General features: G+C 36.1%; 1 protein-coding gene across 2 annotated transcripts in view; it reads right to left on the reverse strand.

Annotated features, from left to right (window-relative positions):
- The window catches only part of ADGRL4 (adhesion G protein-coupled receptor L4), a 121,943-nt gene that overhangs the window by 93,441 nt on the left and 21,111 nt on the right, over positions 1 to 7,391 (reverse strand). The window lies entirely within an intron of this gene.

The raw sequence follows: 7,391 nt of genomic DNA on the forward strand, positions 1-7,391 counted from the left end.
AGGCACTGGCAAATAATACTGCTTGCTTAATTTATGTGGATAATTTCTTTGTTTCCATCATTTCCTTTTCAATATTCCAAGACTCCTGTCATTTTCCTAGATAAGCCACATTTATTCCCTCTTCCGTCCCCCACCACTCAAGGATTTGAAATAGCATATGAGGATGCTCTAGATGACAAACCTGTGCCTGCGTCTACAAGTAAGCCAGAATCTTTTGTTCTAAACCCTCATTTAGCCTCACGTTTTCTCTGCTCAAAATCCCACCCATTTTTGTCTTCATTTAACCTATTCTTTCTTCTAGTCTTTTCTCTCATCTTCTATTCTTTTTCTGCTCAATTCTTTCCAACAGCCTTTATATTTGGTCAATTTCCACACTGGCTTTTTTGTTTACTTTCACAGCTATACTACTTAAAATAATTTCTTTACTTCTCAGGCACTACTCAACCCATTCTCGATTGGATTCAGTCACCAAAATTTCACCAAAGTAGTTCTTGCTAATGCCACCATTGATCTCTATATTAAAACAGTTATTGAGTGTTTTTTAATTTTCATTGGGCCTTTCAGTAACATTTGAAACTGTGAACTCTCCTTCTTTCTTGCAATACCCATTCCCTTAGTTTTAACAATAACACACAAGTTCTCCCTTCCTTTAAGGCCACATTTCTAAATTCCTTACGTCAATTTTCCTTTCTCTGCTGATTAAAGATTTGAGCTTAGTTCTTCTTTATTTTCATTCGATGATCTCTTTTATGTCATCTCTATAGGTAATCATATTTACTTCCATGGTTTCCATTAACACCAACATTCTGCTAATGATTCCAAAAATTTTCTCTCTATTCAAGACTTCTCTAAGTTCCAGACCAACATGTACTGTTGTCTCTACTTAGATGTATGAATAGCATGACAGTGATACCATACAAAACAAAACTAATGTTTTTTCTCCATATATATTTCCTTTTCTCATCAAATGCATCAATATCCACCCAATTGTTCATACTACAAACCTAAGAGATATACTTCACATCTCTCTGTCTCTCACCTGGAACATCAAATTCATCATCAAGACCTATAGATGTCTATATTTTAAATATCACTCCTATCTGTTTTCTTCCGTCTTTTTGGTCCCTAATTTTGACTAAGCCAAAATTCACTATCCCCGACCCATGAGATATCCTCCACTTGCTGAGCTTCCACACTTTGCTGGCCTTCAATTCATTTACTTTGTAGAAGAAAAGGTGAATATCTGAAAATAGAATCCATTTTTTTCTATGGATAACATCAGGGCCCTACATAATATGACCACTGACCTACATTTTAGATACATGTTCTACAACTATAGCATTTCACTAACTACTTTAGCAACTTATATTTGTTCTTAGAATTTGTATTTCTTTATCGTTCATTAGAGCTTTCATATGTGCATACAATGCTCATTCCTACCTGCCATTTCTATCCTCAAGCACATGTGTCATCAAACTAATTCCCAGCTCAACTCTCAGTTTAAACATTGTCTCCTTATGAAGCTCCCATGATCACTGGAACCACTCAAATGATTAAGTAATCATTGTGTAATAGTGGTTTTAATGTTTCTCTATCTTTCTAGAATCCAAAACAGCCACATATACTTATTCACTGCTTTATATTTAACCCTACAAAGTGCCTATCACATCATAGGTGCTCAACACGTATTTTTTGAGTGAATGAATGCATGAATTAATGAATGGTAAACTCTATAAAAGAGCACCTGATTTGATTCAACCTTATTGCTCTATCATTAAAAAAGGTAATCTACACTAATTACAGTATGGATTTTTAAATTTATGATAAGCTATCATCATATTCTTTAAAATATTTTTAATAGCAGCTGCATTTTTTGTGTCTATAATTTAGAAACATTGAAAAATTAGAATGAAAGTTACAAATGTATTAGAATTTAAAATTTTAAAAAAATTAAAAGTGAAGAATTATGACATAACCTGATACTTTCTTGCCAAGTTACAAAATAAAAGTAATAAAAAAAATGTTATTATATTAAGGGTTTAAACACTTTATCACATTTTTTAAAAGTTAAATTCATCATCAGCTCCTTGACAATAATTTTGAAATGACAAGTTTAAAAAAAATAGAGAGGAGTAAATTTAGACTTAGGAGAGACTGATAGGGATTTTCACCACTGGCCAAGTGCTATGATGTTTGTTTTGACTTTTTTTCTTTTTTCTTTTTTTTTTTTACGGTATGCGGGCCTCTCACTGTTATGGCCTCTCCCGTTGCGGAGCACAGGCTCCGGACACGCAGGCTCAGCCTCCATGGCTCACGGGCCCAGCTGCTCTGCGGCATGTGGGATCTTCCCAGACCGGGGCACGAACCCGTGTCCCCTGCATCGGCAGGCGGACTCTCAACCACTGCGCCACCTGGGAAGCCCTGTTTTAATACTTTTAAAAAATATTTATTTGAGATTTAGTTTCAGAAAGATGACTTTTCATTCTTAATCAAATGAATTTGTATTTAGCTTACTTTTCATTTATTGGAAAGTTTTCCAAGAAAGTAAAGATGGTTCAAATGCAGTGAGTAAATACTTGATCTTGGGATGACATAAGTTAAACCATAACTCAGAAATGTTGCTGAACTGAATAAAGGTGTCTTGACACATTTTCACTCAAATCTATCCTCATTCAGAATGAGATGTTAATTTGATGAATGCCTGAACAGCCTTGGAAGAGCAGAATCATAATAGAGTAATTCAAATCATTCCTCTCAACGAGTTCTTGTCAATGAACACATGTCATTTCTCCAGGGCACTGAAAATCCTGATAGCTGCTGTCCTAGGAGGTTATTCTATGGATCCTTGATTTCTCTCAGAGTTTAAGACTCTACCTAGAGATTATATTGAAATTCCCATCCTTGAAACAAAGTTGTGCCAAATATTTCATCTTTCCATTCTGCAAAATTATTTTCTTTATATTTCTCTCAGAATGATCTTATTCAATGGCAAATGAATCTTATTATTATATATAAGCATCATATATATGTGATCTTGTTATTATATATAATGATCTTATTGTTCATATACACACATATATATATTTCTCTATTCAAATAAGCTTTAAGCTAAAGTATCCTGCAAGTCTTTTTTTAAAAATTGCATAATAATAATTAAAAGAAACCTCATATATTGGGACTTCGCTGGTGGCACGGTGGATAAGACTCCATGCTCCCAATGCAGGGGGCCGGGTTCAATCCCTGGTCAGGGAATTAAGTCCCACATGCATGTCTCAACTAAGAGGCCACAGGCTGTAAATAAGGTTCCGCATGCTTCAACTAAGAAGTCTGCATGCCGCAATGAAGACTGAGTGTGCCACAACTAAGACCTGGTGCAGCCAAAATTAATTAAATAAATAAATATTTAAATTAAAAAAAGAAACCTCATATAGAGAAATATCTATTTTTCTGTGTATCTGTTTATCAGTGTTCATTTTTTTTTGTTTTTTAATTTTTATTGAAATATAGTTGATTTACAATCCTCATTTACTTTTTTTTTAATATAAGCATTTTTTTTTTTTTTTTTTTGTGGTACGCGGGCCTCTCACTGTTGTGGCCTCTCCCGTTGTGGAGCACAGGCTCCGGACACACAGGCTCAGCGGCCATGGCTCACGGGCCCAGCTGCTCTGCAGCATGTGGGATCTTCCCGGACCAGGGCATGAACCCGTGTCCCCTGCATCGGCAGGTGGACTCTCAACCACTGCACCACCAGGGAAGCCCTAAGCATCTTTTTTTTTTTAATATAAGCATTCTTAAGGTCACTTTTCCATAAGCTATGAGAATGTCCCCAGAGCATTTTCTCTGGTTCTCTTATATGCTTGTGGGTTTTTATTTGTTTGTTTCCATTTTATTTTTCTTTTTTAATTGAAAGTTGCAAAAGCTTAACATTAGGATCAGGCAAAATCTTATATTCATTTCCCATATCAGCAGCTTCACTTCCAGAAGGTTAAGGGTCATAAGGGTTTAAAGCTTCATCTACCACAAAGGTTCTCAATTCTTCATGCACTTTAGAATCACCTGGGGAGTTTAAACAACTCCCAATGCTTCTGTGCCACTGCCACCAAAGATTCTGATTGGCCATGGATGGGGCCCAGGAATGGCAATTTAGAAGCTCCAGAGTGGATTCTAATATGTAAGCAGGGTTTAGAAGCTCTCTCTTTATTCTTTTTTTATTTTTTGGGGGGGGGGGGGTTCTTTTAACATCCTTTACATTTTATACAATCTTCAGATACTTTTAAATAGCTAATTTCAATGGGAGATTTGTTAAGCCAAAGAAAAATATTTAGAGTTTCATAATATGTAGATTTGTTCAAGTTTTCATGTAAATCCTGTGTTTTCAAGCAATATTAATTTATTACTCAACTATGATAAATATTCACAGTAAGTGGACTAAACTGTTTTCTCAGAATTTACACTTTTAAATGTTTCTTACTGTACTTAACATCTTCCACTAGGTACCACATCTTCAATGCTAAACATTTTATATTATATATGCCAATAAATTATAAAAATAATTTATTGGCATATATATATAAATTTGAAAGTAATTAGTTCCTAAATATTCTTTTTAAATGTGCTTCTACTTTAAATTCAGTCTTCCACCAAGCTGACCAGGTGATTGGTACAAAGGTAATTTAATGAAAATTGCTCTTTAAAGAAAGCTTACTTCACAAAGGCCAGTGATGGGTGTTGACATGATGTGATTTCTGCCCAGTGCTCTGAATGTCAAAGTGAAGAAATTCAATGAAGCTTGGGTAAATGGTGGGAGTAACTATGACTCTCTTCAGGTAGCCAAATACCTTGTCATCTAATTAGTGGTGCACATGAATGGATGAATGAGATTCCCACTGTCCCTACCTACTATCCAGCGAAAACACAACCAAGGGAACAGGCTTGGTGGAATCAGAGGAGAAAGAAGACCCTGTAGAGCTTAACTCTAGTCTGGCATGGTGAAAAGAATGAGAGATGTAGAATAAGTGGGAGGCCCCTGGCACACTCTGGTCCCTGTGAGAGGGTGGGGCGGGGTCCACCGGACTTGCAGGCTGCCAGTGAAATACCACTACTCTGATTGTTTTTTCACTGACCTGGTGAGGTGGGGGGGAGGGGGGCTAGCCCCGAGGGGCTTTTGCTTCTGGAACCAAGTGCCCGGCCACACTCTGGCCATGAGTGACCCACTCCAGGGACAGTGCCAGGTGGGGAGTTTGACTGGGGTGGTACAACTGTCAAATGGTAATGTAGGTGTCCTAAGGGGAGTTCAGGGAGGACAGAAACTTCTTGTGGAGCAGAAGGGCAAAAGCTCACTCGATCTTGATTTTCAGTATGAATACAGAGCATGAAGATGGGGCCTCAAAATTCTTCTGACCTTTGGGGTTTTAAGCAGGAGGTGTCTGAAAAATTACCACAAGGATAATTGACAGTAACAAAATAATAGTAGGGAACTTTAACACCCCACTTACAACAACGGACAGATTATCCAAACAGAAAATAAATAAGGAAACACAAAGTTTAAATGACACATTAGACCAGATGGACTTAATTGATACTTATAGGACATTCCATCCAAAAACAACAGAATACACTTTCTTTGCAAGTGCATGTGGAACATTATGCAGGATAGATCACATCTTGGGTCACAAATTAAGCATAGGTAAATTTAAGAAAACTGAAATCACATCAAGCATCTTTTCCAACCACAACGCTATGAGACTAGATATCAATTATAGGAAAAAAAACTGTAAAAAATACAAATACATGGAGGCTAAACAACATGCTACTAAATAACCAAGAAATCACTGAAGAAATCAAAGAGGAAATCAAAAAATACCCAGAAACAAATGACAATGAAATACGGCAACCCAAAAATTATGTGATGCAGCAAAAGCAGCTCTAAGAGGGAAGTTTATAGCAATGCAATCCTACCTCAAGAAACAAGAAAAAATCTCAAATAACCCAAGCTTACACCTAAAGCAATTAGAGAAAGAAGAACAAAAAACCTCAAAGTTAACAGAAGGAAAGAAATCATAAAGATCAGACCAGAAATAAATGAAAAAGAAATGAAAGAAACAATAGCAAAGATCAATAAAACTATAAGCTGGTTCCTTGAGAATTGGTAAACCATTAGCCAGACTCATCAGGAAAAAAAGGGAGAAGACTCAAATCAACAGAATTAGAAACGAAAAAGAAGTAACAACTGACAATGCAGAAATACAAAAGATCAGGAGAGACTACTACAAGCAACTATATGCCAATAAAATGGACAACCTGGAAGAAATGGACAAATACTTATAAAAGTACCACCTTCCAGAATGAATCAGGAAGAAATAGAAAATATGAACAGACAAATCACAAGCATTGAAACTGAAGCAGTGATTAAGAATCCTCCAATAAACAAAAGCCCACGGCCAGATGGCTTCACAGGTGAATTCTGTCAAACATTTAGAGAAGAGCTAACACCTATCCTTTTCAAACTCTTCCAAAATATAGTAGAGGGAGGAATACTCCCAAACTCATTCCACGAGGCCACAATCACCTTGATACTGAAACCAGAAAAAAGATGTCACAAAAAAAGAAAATTACAGACCAATATCCCTGATGAACATAGATGCAAAAACCCTCAACAAAATACTAGCAAACAGAATCCAACAGCACATTAAAAGGATCATACACCATGATCAAGAGGGGTTTATCCAAGAATGCAGGGTTTCTTCAATATATGCAAATCAATCAATGTGATACACCATATTAACAAATTGAAGGAGAAAAACCATATGATAATCTCAATAGATGCAGAAAAAAGTTTTGACAAAATTTAACACCTATTTATGATAAAAACCCTCCAGAAAGTGGGCATAGAGGGAACCTACCTCAACATACTAAAGGCCATATATGACAAACCCACTGCCATCATTCTCAATGGTGAAAAACTGAAAGCATTTCTTTTAATATCAGGAAAAGACAAGACTGCCCACTCTCACCACTATTATTCAACATAGTTTTGGAAGTTTTAGCCATGGCAATCAGAGAAGAAAAAGAAATAAAAGGAATCCAAATTGGAAAAGAAGAAGTAAAACTGTCACTGTTTGCAGATGACATGATACTATACATAGAAAATCCTAAAGATGCCACCAGAAAACTACTAGAGCTAATCAATGAATTTGGTAAAGTAGCAGGATACAAAATTAATGCACAGAAATCTCTTTCATTCCTATACACTAACAATGAAAAATCTGAAAGAGAAATTAAGGAAACACTCCTATTTACCATTGCAACAAAAAGAATCAAATACCTAGGAATAAAACTACCTAAGGAGTGCTCGCTTCGGCAGCACATATACTAAAATTGGAACGATACAG

The sequence above is a fragment of the Aethalodelphis obliquidens genome, unplaced genomic scaffold (assembly GCF_003676395.1).
Source record: "Aethalodelphis obliquidens isolate GAN/ISIS:26980383/991018 unplaced genomic scaffold, ASM367639v1 scaffold13, whole genome shotgun sequence".
In the NCBI taxonomy this organism is placed as follows: Eukaryota; Metazoa; Chordata; class Mammalia; order Artiodactyla; family Delphinidae; genus Aethalodelphis; species Aethalodelphis obliquidens.